Below are 17,009 nucleotides of genomic sequence, written 5' to 3'. Positions count from 1 at the left end.
AGAATTGTTAATTTCCCTGTATCAAAGGCATTCGATTTGAGGCTAGAATGTCATATTTTTTATTTTATTATTCAAAAATAGCCCTTCCTTGATAATGATTTTTATCATTTTCTAAATAGAGAAAGCATTTGTTTTCAACCTCCACACTTCTCTTTTCAAAACTAGCACTAAGGTAAGAATTTAAATAAAGAAGAGATGACTGTTGAAACTTTCTCAGAGGTAACAGGATGATATGAATTAACATCAAGATTTCTACTCTAAAATACACAAATGGATAATAAGCACATGAAAATACGCTGGACAGCATTAGTCACGAGAGAATTGCAAATCAAAACCACAATGAGATATCACTTCATACCCACTAGGATGGCTATAATCAAAAAGACAGACAATAATAAGTGTTGACAGGAATGTGGAGAAATTGGATCTGTCATACATTCTGGTGGGAATGAAAAATGGGGCAGTGGTTTTGAAAAAGCCTGGCTATTCTTCAAAAAGTTCAACAGAGTTACCATATGACCCAACAATTCCACTCCTAGGTGTATATCCCCAGGACAAGTGAAAACATCTGTGCACACAAAAATTTGCACATGAATGTTCCTAACAGCTTTATTCGTGATGGCCAAAATGTGGAAACTCAAATGTCCATCAGATGATGAATGGATAAAATGTGATATATCTGTAAAAGGAACTGTTCAGCAACACAAAGAAAGGAAGTATTGATACATCTCAATAAAACTGCCTTTTGCAAATAAATAATCTCTGCTGTGCTATACTGCATTTTTCTGCAAAACTTACTATACTTTGCACATTCAATGAATATTTACTCTATGGTGAACTTAAACTTATAATCACGTCCGAAAGGGAAAAGTCGGAATTGCATGCTACCTGTCGTCTGCTCTGCCAGCTGGAAGCACGCCATCCACTGTCCCCTACATGACAGGACCGCCAAGTAAACTACTTAACAGACATTCAGACAACTTCATGTTTACCACAGGCTAAGGGAGATTAAGGAGAGAACCAAGGTGGGGAAAGGAAGGAAGCCCAAAGATACAGCAGTGTCCTCTGCATCCCAGACACAGACCTCCCACCCGTGCCCTGCTACGTGAACGCGCAGCCAGGCAGGTGTGGTCCTCCTCGGGGCTGCTGCTTTAGGAACCTCTATCTGAGCCGGGACAAGAACTTCTCGCCGACAGCGACAGTGCATGTGTTACTAGGAAACAATTCAGACAGAGGACAATGTGACATTAATGTTGAAGAAGTGGGTTAGGGGGAAGGGAATCTAAAGAGAGTTTCTTAACAATCCAGAGAGCTTTGCTTGTGAAAACCTACAGCCTCACAGGAATCTCAGCTAAGCATGATTGCTCAGTATTTCTAGCAGCCTTTACCGTTTTCTGTTATAAAGAATTACACATCAATAAATTAATTTGAGTGTGTAAGAAATAAATAGGATATCGGGGAGGAGGGGAGCTGCGAAGATAAGCTAGCAATGAACACAACAGGCTCCTGCCCATCCTGTCCTGTGAGGAGCTAGTGGGCAGAGTTCCTCTGATACATCTGAGAAATGAGGCAACTATTCATGAAAAAAAAAAGATAAAAAAAAAAAGTCAACATAGCCTTTAAATACCTCATGGCCTCAGATTTAGCACAGTAATTTTCCTTTTAAAAAAGGATGTATACTGGAGTACCTGCTCCTTTTTACCAAACTCTCTAGCCAAGCCCAAACTAGTTTGCAGAGAGGGTCTCCTGGGATGTGATCAGCAGAGGGAAGCAAGGAGCGGGGAGAGCTTGGAAGAAGCACCAGGGCAAGTGACTCAGGCTATCTCTCTCCCTGCCAAACGAAGCAGCTACTGATGCCAAAACATCCCATTTATAATGCTGCACAAAAGCGTGTGCATTGAGGGACCACACAGCAACTTTTCAGAAGCCTAGAATAACTTCCAAGTTTAACCCATAGAGTGGTTATTTCTTAAAAAAAAAAAGCGGGGGGGGAGCACGGGGCCACACCAAATGTACAAGTAATGGTGAATAGGACTGACCCCCAGAAAATAGCTTCTTCTCACAAGCTACAGTATACCAGCAGCTTGTGTGATACAAAGGCACGTCCTTCTATCCGCAGAACACCACACTTGCACCAAGATTTACATACGACGACACTGAGACCTAGAAAGCCTAAACAAAGGTTAGAAAGTCTTGTTTGGACTCTACTGAGAAAGGCAAGAAGGAGAACCAAGACCTCCTAACACCTCCCACTTCGTTATTCTACTGTCGGTCTGGGACACTACACTGCCCTGGGCTAGAAGAAAGGTTTTCTGTTTGACTGTTTAACAGAACAATCCACACCTGGCAGCTATCCACGGGAGCAAAACAGGAGTTTTGCCCAAACTCTACTAGCCTTTCCCCTAATTAACTCATTCGCCTTTCAAGTATCAGCTGAAAATGTCTCTGCATCAGAAGTTTCCCTCAAACTCAGTATTAGTATGTTGTCTGCCTATTAGAACAATATATTTACCCAGAGATTCTAATCAACGCTTGGCTCCCCTACTAGAACGGGAGCCCCCCCACCCCAAGGTGAGCTCAGTTTTCTCATTACTGTGAGCACAGTAAATACTTGTCAGTGTTAAAAGTTTAGCAACGCCTCTTCCTTCACCAAAAAGGTACCTTCAAGTAATGGTGTCGACAAGTATGAAATTCACCATTAACACGAAGGCTGAAAACACTACTGTCAGTAACTATGAGGCAATCCCTTAATCATGCTCAAGATACCAGCTTTTTTGCTTTGAATTTTCTTTAAAAGTCCCAAGATGTGGGTAGTTTCTCCCGCCTTCAGGTGCCCTGAAACAGGCAATCCTTGCGGACCTAACATAACCTCATCTATTTGGGGGCCACCTTTCTTGTTTTAGGTCCTGTAAAACACTTGCAAGTTGTTTTGCAAGAAAACATGAAATTTGGCCACAACAAATATTTGTTTCACTAATATGAAACTTACAGCCTGTTGTTTCATTTCTTTGCCTTTGTTTGTATAACTTTACAACATGATCTGCCATTGAAATGAAGTCTTTCTGAATCTTGTGTGCCTGTTAACAGCAACCCAACAATGCCTTAACTTGACTGCAGTGATGACAATGTGAACAACAGTGACCAAATTCGCTCATACTGTGGAAACTATGTCACAGGTGCCACCTGGTTATTTATTAAAGATTTTTATTTATTCAGTTTTTTACCCCCAAAGCCCCAGTAGATAGTTGTATGTCATAGGTTCACATCCTTCTAGTTGCTGTACGTGGGACTCGGCCTCACGTTGGACGGAGAAGTGGTGCCTCGGGGCGCTCCCGGGATCCGAACCCGGGCCGCCAGCATCAGAGCGCGCACACTTAACCGCTAAGCCACGGAGCCGGCCCCACCTGGTTATTTATTGTAGGCAATTTAAAACATGAAATGTGATAATTACAGAGCACCACTGGTCAGTAACACCAATATCCCTCCCGACTAGCTATATGGTCTTCATGTTATGATAAAGGACTATCTGCCAGGGAATACATGTTTTGATAAAAGTCTCCAGACAGAGCTATGGAGAAACAGAGTGAGCTAGAGCAGGATGACGTGCAGCCTGACTTCATCATGGATAAAGCAAAACATAGCGTGGTCACTTCAAGTGCCTGGCCAATGCACAGCTCAAAAGAGAAACGCAATCACATATAACGGCTGTCCCGTCCACCCTATCTTGCTAATGGTGACTCTGAGATCTGCCTTTGCTCATGCCAAAATTTGATAGAGGGGCTATCTAACTCCTCAAATTCTGACCCTGAGTTAGAACAGATGTTGTGTATCCACAGAGTTGAACAAATCCAGTAGACTTACTCAACATAAAGTGGGCCCAGTTACCACCTCTGACCCAATATCTGTAACTTGCATCATCTCATGGATATAAGGTCACTAAAACTTAAGAATGACCAGATTTGACATCTGTGACAAAAGATCAGGGTCAAGGTGTGAGAAGAAACTATGTCAGGGTAAACACATTAAAATGGTGTTTGCCTTGTCCCCAAAACACAATGGCCAAGGGTTTTAGCTAGAGAAGACAAGGCGTGCGTTAAAATGAAGGCCAGAATCGGAAACTGCTGTTTCTGAGCCACCAGATCTTCAGCTTTCCCTCACTCTCACTGATATATAAACACAACTGCAGCCCAGGGAGGGGACTGGGGGGCCTTCGTGTTTCCTCCCTACTTCAGACTTCCCTTTATGGTCTCCCTTCCTTTTTTCTTCAATGTTTCCTCAGGAGCTCCTCATGTCTGGCGAGCCAAAACCCATCAATGATCTTCTGCCAAAACTGCAATTATCAAGCAACCAATGCCAAAACCCAATCCCACTTCTGAAAACAGTGCTCTTTAATTTGTACTCTACCTCCAGACTGAACAACTCTGGAAATAGAAGTGGGAATTTTCCAACCTGGAAATAGTTCTGGCTGAAACTTCTGTCTACTCATTCTCTTTGGATAACCCAGTTAGGCCCACTTCACTCACATGCGCCTAATTAGAGCACATAATGTGGTTGTGGCAGCGGACGGAGACACGAAAAATTTACCCACCCACAAAATTCCATACTCAGATGGAACATTTTTACATTTTTGTTCAGTATCTTCCATCACCAAAGGGAAGTCACCATCTTGAATGAGAGAATAAAAGCTGAAGTAGCAATTAGGTCCTTCAGAACTAACCAGTACTAATCTACCACATCATCCAGAGATGAGCTATGACCTCATGGAGATGGGATTTTCTTTCTCTTTTTTTTTTAAAGAAAAGTGATAAGCAGAGCAATATAAACTGCAAGGTCAAAAAGAGGAGTTTACATTACAATATGGGAAAATGTTTCCCATCCCTAATGCACACAAATTAACGTCAAAAAAACCTTTTCAACTGTGTGCCTGGAGTTCCTTTCATGACCTTAATTAAGGAGTCAAACTTCAATTCCACCCTGTGTGCCTCAGAAGGTATACAATGTCCTGCCTCTTCCATTGAAATAAATAATTTTTCTATCCAATTAATTGGCTTAATTCCCCCCGCCCAAAGAGGCAGTAAATATTAAATGCTAAACCTCAGCAGCCAAGTGTGTTCTGGTGAGCTCTTCCCACTCTGATCCTCCTGATACAGCTGCTTCTCATCTAGCTGAACGTTGTTCCTGTCTGCAAAGGCTTGATTGTGTGGGCTTTTCACTCTCTAATGGTTTCAATGAAGAATAAAGGATTACCTCAAGTTTGACATTTTTATACTTGAGAAGAAATCAAGAGCAATTCTCTCTGCTCTTTCAAGTATAACTAAAAAGGAAAAGAAAATCCACTAGTTAACATCTGGAACAAAATATTAAATCTAATTAAAACTTTAAACCACTTTTGTGAGCTTCTGAAGAGTTTCAACCAGTCAATGGAAGTTTCCAAAACACATTTTAGAAAATACTGACGAGCCCCCCCGCCCAGCTGCCTCCCAAATAATCTGCTACAATGAAAATTCAGAGAGAGAGCAACATACTTAAAGAGAAATAATTAAATTTCCTTGTCTCGTAAAACGGATTTCAAGCCACTACCAGCATACAGAAAGTGTAATTTTTAAACCCCAAGAGAATTATATTTTTTAAAAAGTCATTGGTGTAGCTGATAAGAATGCCTCGTTCTTTGTCTCATTTTCGTTCACATCCTCAAAAATAAAACATTACACAATATACCCAGGAATCTAAAACACACATAATGGGAACTGAAACATTTCTCACAAATGCTCACCAGCCACGTGAGTAATCAGGGAAGGCAAAATGGATTCTGAATGCTTAAAAGGTTAAAATACTTACAGGAATGCTTGCTTGCTTAAAATAAAATAACCATTTTTCTCATGAGCAAGCACGCACTCCCCTCCCTTTCTCTCCACACTCCCCACTCCACGTTTTCATTAAATATTGCATTATATCAACATATTCCCATTCTTTCTACCCTAAAAAGATTTAGGATAATATATTTCCCCTGGCTTCTGCTTTCCCCCATATCCTCATTCTCCACATAAATAGTAGCTACTTAAAGTTTAGTTGCATATCGCGTGTTCTCCTGTACTCAGATTACTTTATCACCTAATACCGCAGGTTAGGAGAGTCAAATACTGTTTTAGGCAATCACTCTACCTGGCTTCTTTCTCATATAAAATAGTTCAATTACATAACTTCGACCACTATATTCAAAATCTATTTGGAATTACAAACAACCAAATGTGTACGCCCATGGGGCATATTCAGGACAAATGAAATCAAGCAATGCTGGGAGGCAGCTGGGAAAGTTTCTTTAAACCATGGCTCCACATCCCCTCTCCCAGAGAAAGGAAGGGAAAATTCTTTTCTTAGACTTATGTACACAGGTGTGTCAACCAAACGCAGAAAAGCAGGAAGGAAGGACACATGCCACACCAAAGCAGACTGGTGTGCCCTTCTAACCAGAGAACCATCAGCATGGTAACTGAATCCAGAATCTGAGAAAGCCAAGAAAACTTAAAAGGGCTGCAAACATTTATAACAAGAGGATGAGACTCATGGATTTAATTACTTCCACTATACATGACAATTAAGAATAAATGGGGGAAAACCACAAGACAGCAGACAGTGTAGAAAAAAAGTTAAATGTTGATTGCCATCAGTGTTAACAACAGGAGTTTCTAACACCTGCTAGTAGCTACTGTGTCATAAAACATGAATTCCTCTCCTAACGAATAAATGAATACATTAATGTAAGCCAGGTTCTTTGGGAAGCACGTTTAAACTCCTTTAAACCACCACTAAAGTAACATCCACCAAATAGATACTTCAATGCACATTTCACAGGATGGAAAGAGTCTGAGCCTCTTCAAAGCTTCCAGTCTACATCTGACAACAAACAAGACAGAGAATGTAGTATGACCAGACAGGAAATTCACTTTAAAAAATTCATTATTTCAAGTACAAACAGCTGAATAAAACAACAAAAACAATAAACACTTATTGAATAGATTTTACATAGATCACAACTAATTCTCAGAACAACCCCATGAAGGAAAGGCTAACCTGACCTAGACTGCACAGTTTGTAAGTGGCAGAGGAGAGGTTCAACCCCAGGCAGTTCCCTTCCACAGCCACCTACGAAAGTGAGTGGAGGCTCAGCCTTCTGGCCTACCCAAGGCTCAATGAGACCCAAACAGAACATAGCAACCTGAGGGTTATATTAAACCAGAACCTTACCCATGTTCTCTAAGAAAACATAAGAAAATGGAAATCCTCTTCAAAAAATTTCCATCTAGGGGCCGGCCCCGTGGCTTAGCGGTTAAGTGCGTGCGCTCCGCTACTGGCAGCCCGGGTTCAGATCCCGGGTGCGCACTGATGCACCGCTTCTCTGTCCATGCTGAGGCCGCGTCCCACATACAGCAACTAGAAGGATGTGCAACTATGACATACAACTATCTACTGGGGCTTTGGGGAGAAAAAGGGAAAAAAGGAGGAGGATTGGCAATAGATGTTAGCTCAGGGCTAATCTTCCTCACGAAAAAAAAAAAAAATTCCATCTAAAGGGAATAAAGTCAAGTCAAAATTTGTATTTTAAAGGAGAGTATTTAGGGCCGGCCCCGTGGCTTGGCGGTTAAGTGCGCGCGCTCCGCTGCTGGCGGCCCGGGTTCGGATCCTGGGCGCGCACCGACGCACCACTTTTCCGGCCATGCTGAGGCCGCGTCCCACATACAGCAACTAAAAGGATGTGCAGCTATGACATACAACCATCTACTGGGGCTTTAGGGGGAAAAAATAAATAAATAAAATTAAGAAAAAAAAAAATAAAGGAGAGTATTTATAAAAGCTATAAAATTCATAAAATACAGATGGTCTAATTTCATTCCCAACAACACAATATTAATAAAAGGTCAGCTATATTTAATTATAAATTGAATTTTGGTTAAATCATATTCCTCCAAGGACTTCAACTACCTTCCTATACACTGTCTAATTCATATTAAAAGCTCCTCAAGCGCACAGGTGAAAGACAGGAATACAATGACTAGACCAAGATCAATTGGTAACCTTGACCTTCAGACTTTCAGTCCAAAGACAAACCAATTTACAATGGTTCTCAAATTGGGGTGCAGCTCCAGTCATGATAGCAGGGCTCTACTCTAGTTATTCCAAACCAGAGTAGCAGGGGGTAGAGCTCACAGTGGTGAATTTTTGTAGTTGCACACAAAGGATGCAGATGCACATCCGTGGTCAAGAATATTAGACCACACCATGCATTCCTGAATCTACTCTAGCCCTCCTTAAAAAGGCTTTTGAAAAAAACTTGTCTACACATATAGATAAGCAGTGCGTAAGTCTCTAAAGCTTAAAAAAACAAGAACCTATACTAGAAGCTTTAGAAAAGTGTAGGAAGAAAGCAGCAGGAACACTCACCAACTATCATCTCTGAGCCTGGAAGACAGCTGCAGCAACAAAAAAAAAACAAATTACAAGCAGTGGCTATACAGAAAGAAATCACATTTGATGTGCGTTTTATGATTTTTGTAACAGCAGCAATTTTACTTTTCTAATTAAATTAGGCTTTGGCAAAAAAATTTTAAATGTTTTCTCTACTATCGATGTTAAAGATGGAGGATGATAATACAAAACAGCAAATAATCCAAGTCTTCAAAAATGTATTATGATATCAGTAGCATTTTTACAGCATAAGTTATCAATAAAATTATGTATATATAGATGCCCAGAGCATTACAATAGTTGTACGACTTGTCTGTTACAGAAAACTTCAGACCAGGAAGAGGCAGACAACCCGGGATTAAAAATTTTCTGCAGAGAATATATAGAAGTAACATAAAAAGCTACACACTAGGTGGGATAGAATCCATCAAAATAACTGCCATCAACACTTCATGGAAAGAAACAGTCATATTTCAGATAAATATTCACAGATAATTTACTTCTAAAATCAGAGATTGAGGGCTGGGAATATGCTGGAATTAGATTATGATGATAACTGCACAACCTTGAGAATTCACTAAAAATCATTGAATCTTATACTTTAGAAGGTAGATTGTAGGGTATGTAACTTTAATCTCAATAAAGCTGTTTAAGAAAACAGCAGAGAGCTCATCAGACTTTCGTATGAACCTCTTTCCAAAAATTCTTTCAAACAAACTATTTTTCACTACAACAGCTGAGTCATCCGAGCTACATATACTCCATGCTCACTCCTAACCCCAATCTAACTAGGAAAATCTCTAATCTTTAATCTTTGGTACATGGAACATGACAGAATGGAAGAGAGGAAATTATATACTCAAGCACCACCCACTGAATAAAATAACGGAGAATCAGTGAACATCTCCCTCTTTCATCTACTTCCCAAAACTGCTTTAGGGTTGGCCACTACTTTATAGTCAACCATGAAAGTGAGCTTCATAGCCACCACTAGAAACTATAAAATCACCACGTAGTCCCAAGTGTGACAGAATATCATGTACGACCCCTAAAACTCAAGCAAACTTTGCATTCGACTCTATATTATATATGCATTAGGTTAATATTAAGTGCACATTAAGTTAAACTGCAAGTGCCAAACAGTGAAGTGTCACGTAGCTGCAAAAACACCCAAATGGATAGCTGTCTCCGTGATCTCCCTGGAGATCTAAAAGGATGGCTGGCACGAACTCTGATGCCCTGATCAGCAAGGTCAGCAGGACGTATCTTAATACTCTGAAGCTATTTAAAAGGTCCTCTCAGGTAAATCTAAAAGCAGTATATATCAGAATGAATGGCTATAAATGAGTCACGGGCACCAGAGGTATTCTCCAACTATTAATTGCTTTGTTTTTTAATCTAACAATCCACCACTGGCTTTTTTCCTTGTGTAGCTGGCTTATAGTCTTCTGATTACTATGCCAAGATCAACATGCATTAGTCTAAACAATCTGATCTTAACCAGACCCTGCTTCTGTCAAAGATAAGTGAAGGGCAACATTAACTCACAGAACATCTGCTAACTGTTGGAGGGCACCGTGACAGCATATCAAGCTGCCCTTCCTCCCCTCCAAAGACACTGATGGAATCATACTTAGCACAGGCCTCTTTGATGTACAATAGCTTATTTTTATACCAAAGATGATCATACTCTCAACACACATCCAACTATTGAATGCAACCTCAACCCAGAGCTCTGGGGGAGTTAAATATGATATTCCCCATCTTTGAATTCCACCAGCAATAATAATGCCCACCAAATTGTAAGATTGATTTGGTTGCATGAGGAGAACCTTAATGACACCCTTCCTTTGAAGTTAAGTGGAAAAATACCAGAAATCACAAAATCAAATTTGAAAAGCATCTATAACAGCATTTTTTAAATCCTAAACTAGGACTGCATAAATAAAGCAGCTATTCACCACCACAACCTTAATTATTTTACCTGCCCAGGACGCATTTTAGAACATGGACATAAATACATTCTAAAATCAAAGCATCTAAATAATGATTGACTAATTTAGTACTATACTAGTATTGGGGTGGGAAATGGTCACAATACATAGTGATGTTCGTTTTGAAGTAGGAGATTATTTGAATAATCCTATGAAAAATACTTTTGTCAATAAAAACCATCTCCTTTTTCTATAATTTGAATAAACTAGGAAACTTCCCAGGATATCTCCATGAATTTTAAGAGTTATGTAAAAGTTAAGACTTATCAAAAGACTTTTTAAAAAAAAAAAATATGTATAAGGGGCAAAATAGGTGAAGGGGCTAGGGGTATCCAACTTCCAGTCATAAAATAAATAAGCCATGGGGATGTAATATACAGTGCAGGGAATACAGTCAACAGTATTGTTAATAACTCTGTATGACAACAGATGGTTATTAGTCTTATCAAGGTGATCATTTTCTAACATAAATAAATGTCAAATCACGATGTTGTACACCTGAAACTAATAGAATAATGTATGTCAACTCTATTTCAATAAAAAAAAATAGATGACGTGTATATTTTAACCAAGCAATTTACTCCTTCTTATCCTAAAGAGATAATTATGAAGACGCACTAAATTTTGAGGACGTTCACTACTTTATTCAAAGCCAGGTGTTAATAAATTCTAGCAGACAACAGCACAGTGGCTGGACTGGGCTAGCTGAAGATGTGGGTGTCAGACCACCCTAAGTGTGTGTCTCCCCTGCCCCAGGTTCCCACATCCATGCCTACGCTCTGGAGTTATTCCAGAGATTAAACAGGCCCAACAGAGGGGGTGGGGATCACACTGCACAATGCCTGGGGTGGGCAGCCTGTGATTCAATGATTCAATTCAGCTGCACTGGGGAACACTACACAGCCAGTTACAAAGAAAGATGCAGAAAATTATTTTAAAACCAGACAAAGTAAGAAAATCAACATGTACAATATGCTTTGGGAATTGTTTCTCTTTGATTTCTTCATATTTCAGCCCACAAGATGAGAAAAAGAGAAAAATTGATAAACACAAATGTTAATTATTATCAGAGTGGGACACATCTTGCTCTTTTTATTTCCTTTTTTTTTAGCATCCAGAGTTTCCAAATGTTCTAAGATAAAAATAAACTACTCACGTAATATAAAAAGCTACTTTAAATAAATCAAACACAAAATAGTGTGTCAAACTGTACCAAAATTATACTCTTCCTCTTTCTGCAGTTCCTAACGTAGACATTCTTAGGACTGCATACCCTCCCGATAATCTTTAATCACATCATTTCATTTGCTGAAACATTTACTGAGTATCTATCAGTGAAGGTACTATGAGGAGACTGTGGTTCTGCTCGTGCCTGGGCACTGTTCCAAACCCAGCCTTTCATCAACGTGATTTCTCATCTCCATTTACTGAATAATAATGATAATCCAGCAATCAGTGGCAAAATTAACTGGCATCCCTTCAATAATTCCTAGAGTACAGTTATTACCCAAAGAAGAAATTTCATGTGTAAATATAAACTATTCTAATGACAAAATAGAAGGTCCAGTCAGTGCAGTGCGGTAAGTACTGTTTATGGAGCACCTACACTGTGGCAGGCCCGCGAAGAGTGGGCAGCATTTCTGGCAAATTTGAGATTTGAGGCTGTGAGCTGCCCCAGACTGTGACCACTTCCCTATCTGCTGTAGAGAAACTGAAAGCCCCGTCTGCTTATTAAGGAAGACTTTGTAGATCTTACATCTGCTGTTTCAAAGAAAAATCCTAACTATATTTAAGAACAATTTTTTAATTTTCCACTCAACATGTGGATGAGTGGGAAAGACATATGGGAGGGAGAAACATTCATTATGTAAATAATAGGTACATATAGCAAAAAAGAAGAAAAGGGCTAGGGAGAAGGCCCTAGTTCTTCATGAATATTTCATAATTTTCCATCAACAAGGAGGCATCTCAAAATTGCACAGAAGAAATGATCATCAAGAACTAACAGTGAAAATAACACTTCTAACATCACACGGAGCAGGAAGAATAGCGTGGGTATATAAGAAAAGACTTCCTTTTGCAAAGAGTGTCTTTTCTTTCACTTTTTTTTTTTAAGAGATAAAGGTCATTGGGTTTATGTGAAGTACATTAGCACTGCACACCTGCCTCCCACCTCAAGGTGGCCAGGACTCTGACCAGGTTTAAATTATCATGGGGAGACAGACACATCCCAAAACACGACTTGGGAGCAAAATGTTGGTTAACATCCCACAGATGACTTCAGGCGTAGATGGGTCACAAGATCATGTGAGACGTGGGAGTGTTATTTACAGCTATCCTACATTCATACTCACCTTTTTTCCTACTGAAGAGGAAACAAGATACATTTCTGACGTAGAAGGAACTAAGAAGGACTGGAATAAAGACTGCGACATCCACACCACCAATCTACCTGCCCCATCACAGATATAACTCTAAGAACCATAGAGAACACCACCAAGTCATACGAAAGGAAGTGTGTCAGAGAGGAAGTCCAACGTTTCCTACATGTCAATTCAATACTTCTTCCAATATTCATCCACTAAAGAGACCAGTCAAAGCAAGACTGGGAGTGAACTTTACAGCCTGGGGGTTGGCACATCCACTCAGGGGATCAAAACTAGCACCAGACTGGGGCCGGCCCGGGGGCACAAGCAGTTAAGTGCCCGCGCTCCACCGCGGAGGCCCGGGGTTCGCCGGTTCGGATCCTGGGTGCGCACCGACGCACCGCTTGTCAGGCCATGCTCTGTCAGCGTCCCATATAAAGTGGAGGAAGATGGGGCACGGATGTTAGCCCAGGGCCAGTCTTACTCAGCAAAAAGAGCAGGATTGGCAGATGTTAGCACAGGGCTGATCTTCCTCACCAAAAAAAAAAAAAAAGATTAAAAAAAAAACTAGCACCAGACTGGGTGCTCAGAACTACTTCCATGTAGTAGGTAAATTACACGCCCAATTAATGACAAGCAAAGTATCAAAAGCACCATTCATGTCACATAAGTCAGAGTCAAAATTAGACTCAGAAACCAGCCCGTGATTTTACCTGCTGTGTGACCTGACTGGGCATCAGCTGCCTTCATTTGTAAAGTAAGAAGTAAAGGAGAAGGCACATACACAGAGGAAAGGACATGCCAGGCACCTCACAGGCATGCCGAGTAAGTTTGTCCTTACTCTTTAATAACTTTATAGCTATGGCATCAGAATATTGCATCTGCATTAACAGAGATAACCCTATAATGTGGAATACATATAAAAGGGGTGATCAGATGTAACAAATTTAATTTTTACATGTGACCTACAGAACCACTTTCAATGTTAAAATAACTAAACACTTGCCTGGCAAAAGAAATTTGGTAAAAGCCTAGTGCTGGTTCCCAATCCTGACTACACATCACAATTAACCTAGAGAGCATGTTAAAATACACAATCCTGGTTATGTGTTAAAAATGCATAAAACTTACACCTAAAAACTTTACTTTATAATTTTTTTTTTAGAAACCATAACCCTGTATTTTACTAGTAAACCAATGCTGAAACAGAACACTGAAAGGGGTGAGCTTTTTAATAAGCTCCAGAGAGCACTGTTCAACATTTGGAAATTAGTACAACATTCTTTCCCCAGGCAAAATGGTTTCCTTACAAAAGCCTTAGTGTCTATCACTGTAAACAGGAATTTACAGATGTTATTTTAAATGTATGCTTAAAATGTATGCTACAGTTCTAACTCAATGTCAGTAATTATCAAATTGTGAGGTTGACAAAAGTAGTTCATTCCAAAATCTGAAACGCCAACATGTTTAATCGTTGGATTCCTATTTTTAACAACAATATACTGGCATTTTAGAATCATCGTCATAAAACACATAACTAAATTAGTTAGACCTGAAGCACTTTTCCTTCCCTCCCAGAGGCAATCTACCCACTGCCCCATCCCTCTTCCCTCATTTTCACAGTTTCAGGGATAGTAGTCCAGGCCACCTCGATGGTGTTCACTGCACAGTCTCTTCTGCTCCAGGATGACGAAGGGGCCATGCTTTAGACAGCCACATCTACCAAAAGGAAGAGGAGGACACGAAGCGCCTGTTCTAACTCCTGTTCCACAGGAACAGTGGGCAAATAGGAATGGCTAAGGCTTGGAGAAAAGGCTGTGGATAGAGAATCAGGGGGTCTTCAACACATCTTGTGAGGACAGCGGACACCATGAGTAAAGAGATGCTCAGGGACACCTCAACATCAAGGGGCAAACAGAGAAAGAGGAAGTGCAAGTCGAGAATGGTCAGAGACAGGAAGAGAACAAAGGAAGAGATTAATGGTGTCCCAGATGCAAAGAAAAGAGAGAGCACCTCTAGGAGGAATAGTCAAACGAGTCAAATGTTGTTATAGGCAGCACTACAGAATAGAAAGAGCCCTGCCCCAAGACACCTGGCATCACAGCAGACCTCTGCCCTAAGCAAGGTGACCCTAATGCCTCAATACTCTCATGTACAAAGAGAGGGGAGTGGACAGAGTGATCCCCGGGGATCCCTCCAGTTCTACAGAGCTGGGATGTGCTGACTTTCAATAACCATTTATAAAATCAAGAGAGAAAAGGCTGGTGAGTGTTTAATAGTCTGTATCAAGAAGAAATTAAATAAACCCCACTGGTTTAATACCATTAATTTTTGAAAATTAAACCAATGAAAATAAATTAATAGCAACATCATGAGCCTAGGTAGTGTCATATGCTATTATATTCCAGTTCTTTAATTGGCAATAGCAGTCAGTTTTGAACAGGAACTAGAATTTTCCCAGTCCCACATTAGCCTATATTTTATTGTTACTTCGTACAGAGTTTAGATCTGTTTCTATAGTTATACACTATCCCAAATATTATAGAATTAAGAATCTGAAAAAAGACATACAGAACATGATGTCTTCCAGATGCTCAATGGTAACAACAGCCAATATCTGCCTGACCCATCTAGTAGTCAGTGGGCTCCAAATACTGGCTGAAGGAGGAAGAAAGGAACAAGCACTTTGTCGAATGAGCATGCAAAAACTGCTGTGGAAGTGAAGTCAAGCCAGATCAAGAGGGGGTCAGAAAATTAGTGACTAGAAATAAACAGGGAATGAATGGAAAACTCTATTCCCTTCAATGTATATAAAAGACTTTATATTTAAAGTACTTCGCCACATAAAAAATCATCTTCATATAAACAGAATTATCAGGACGCATTCTCTAAGATCTAAGTTATTTCCAAGTAACTCAAGTGGAGCTCAAGTCCCCCTTGGTGACAAGAGCCATCACCTCGTAGGAACTCCCACGATTACAAGGTCAAATTTTGTTCCATTATGCAGCACATTGACAATGCCTCTTCAGAGACATGATCTGTTAATGTATGATTTATTTTAATTAAGCAACACAGTTTAATGCCATCAAGAGGCTCTAATTAGAGAAGGCTGCCGTGTCTTCACGCTGTCAGATCAATTCCTGTTTGCACATCCGTACAAACTTACACATGCTCTGAGAACACCTCTGCTTGTACCGAGCAAGGCTTCCTTTGGGGCTATGGACTTCCACATTGTAAAACATTGTACTTTAAAGGTTTGCTCACTTGATGTGTTTTGTATGTTCATCCATACCAATAACCAGAGACTTTAAAAACAAAACAAACAAAAAATGCTCCTCTCTTCTCCAGAGTGTCCCGCATGATAACAGATTCCTTTGCTGCTTGTTTGAACTCTGAATTACCATCTCTGTAGTTTATGTTCCTATGTTATGGCACTAACTTTGAATCTCACTTCTGCTAACACATAACTCAACCTCCATTTCCTTTCTCTTTAACATACATACACATTCCTCAACAAATATAGAGGCTAACTAGCTATAATCGTTTCTGCTAATACCAAAACTCATTCAGATGGATTTGAGAAAAAAGAAGTATCCAATACATACCTATTTCCAAGACAGTAGGGGGAGAAATTATTTGCAAAGCATACATCCTATAAGCAACCTGTATCCAGAAGACATTAAGATTCTTACAACTCAACAATAAAAAGACAATCCAATTTAAAAATGAGCCAGGGGCCGGCCCCATGGTTTAGCTATTGGGTGCGCGCGCTCTGCTACTGGCAGCCCAGGTTCGGATCCCGGGTGCGCACTGATGCACCGCTTGTCCGGCCATGCTGAGGCGGCGTCCCACATAACAGCAACTAGAAGGATGTGCAACTATGACATACAACTATCTACTGGGGCTTTGGGGAGAAAAAAGGAAAAAAAAAGGAGGAGGATTGGCATGGATGTTAGCTCCGGGCTGATCTTCCTCACAAAAAAAAATAAAAATGAGCCAAGGATTTAAAGAGACATTTCTCCAATAAAGATGTACAGAAGATATATGTACCTACCATATGACTATCAATTCCACCCCGAGGTCTATCCCCAAGAAAATCTGAAACCTATGTCCAGACAAAATCTTGCACACCAGTGTTCATAACAGCATTATTTATAATAGCCAATAAATGAAAACAACCAAATGT

At 40.1% G+C, this 17,009-nt stretch overlaps 1 protein-coding gene across 9 annotated transcripts in view; it reads right to left on the bottom strand.

Moving 5' to 3' along the window:
* Positions 1 to 17,009, bottom strand: part of JARID2 (jumonji and AT-rich interaction domain containing 2) — a 260,738-nt gene that overhangs the window by 163,965 nt on the left and 79,764 nt on the right. Inside the window, exon 2 of one of the 9 annotated variants that reach the window (XM_087438039.1) lies at positions 8,440 to 8,468. The exons of the other annotated variants lie outside the window; for them this stretch is intronic. The gene's annotated coding sequence lies outside the window, so the exon portion shown is untranslated. The remainder of the gene's footprint in view (positions 1 to 8,439; positions 8,469 to 17,009) is intronic. 9 annotated transcript variants of the gene reach the window in all.

Source organism: Ceratotherium simum, chromosome 13 (genome assembly GCF_057802395.1).
Source record: "Ceratotherium simum simum isolate JZ-2026a chromosome 13, ASM5780239v1, whole genome shotgun sequence".
Taxonomy (NCBI): domain Eukaryota; kingdom Metazoa; phylum Chordata; class Mammalia; order Perissodactyla; family Rhinocerotidae; genus Ceratotherium; species Ceratotherium simum.
Note: the sequence above shows the minus strand (reverse complement) of the source record. Positions and strands in the feature narration are given on the sequence as shown.